The sequence below is a fragment of the Sapajus apella genome, unplaced genomic scaffold, assembly GCF_009761245.1.
Source record: "Sapajus apella isolate SASKATOON/1434 unplaced genomic scaffold, GSC_monkey_1.0 scaffold169, whole genome shotgun sequence".
Lineage (NCBI taxonomy): Eukaryota > Metazoa > Chordata > Mammalia > Primates > Cebidae > Sapajus > Sapajus apella.
This window is the reverse complement of record NW_022437109.1, coordinates 1,519,569-1,520,354: the sequence shown is the minus strand read 5'-3', so window position 1 is coordinate 1,520,354 and position 786 is coordinate 1,519,569. Positions and strand designations below refer to the sequence as shown.

General features: G+C 43.0%; 1 protein-coding gene across 1 annotated transcript in view; it reads left to right on the top strand.

The window, feature by feature from the left end:
• Positions 1-6: 6 nt before the first annotated feature.
• TARS2 (threonyl-tRNA synthetase 2, mitochondrial) overlaps positions 7-786 on the top strand; it is a 15,745-nt gene continuing 14,965 nt past the window's right edge. Inside the window, exon 1 of the mRNA XM_032267556.1 lies at positions 7-327. The gene's annotated coding sequence lies outside the window, so the exon portion shown is untranslated. The remainder of the gene's footprint in view (positions 328-786) is intronic.

Genomic DNA, 786 nt, shown 5'->3' with positions numbered 1-786 from the left:
CTGTCTAGCTCTATTTTTGTACCCAACCTCTTCATCTCCCATCCCCCATCCCCCATCCCTCCCCCTCTGGTAACTATCACTCTATTCTCTACCACTGTGAGATCAACTTTTTAAGCTCCTATAGGAATCAGAACATGTGATATTTTCCTTTCTGTGCCTTATAACCCTGTCTTTCTCTTCATCCCCACCTCCCTCTGCTGAAGTTCAACCCTGGCAGATACTGCAGTGGCTGCTCAAGTGAATGGAGAACTTTATGATCTGGAGCGGCCCTTGGAGACAGATTCTGACCTCAGATTTCTGACATTCGATTCCCCAGAAGGGAAAGCAGTAAGTTTCTTTCTTTTCAGGAATACAGTGACTACTAAACCAAGAGATACTGAAGCAGGAAATTCTGACATTTGATTCTTTTGCCTCAGTTTCTCCATTTGCAGTTGGGAGGGAGACGTACCACAGACTGTCTTGACTGACTATTCCTGGCTAAGCTGGAAACTTATGGTGAAAGTTTTTAACTTAGCTTCGATCTATTAAGCAAACATTTGAGCTAGTGAAAGGGAGAGAGATAGTATGTTGAAAAACAAAAGGATAGTATGTAAATTCAGCCTCCTCCACTCATGAGCACATAGATTATAAGTCATCTGTAGTGTATATTCAATTCTAACATGGCTTATACAGCTGAGCACACAACCTGGCCACCTCCCCACCTTGTCTTCTTCATGTCAGCTCAGGTAATGCAGACCTTGCCTATTAGGATCCAGAAAAATAGAGTTCTCCCGCCATCTATGTATA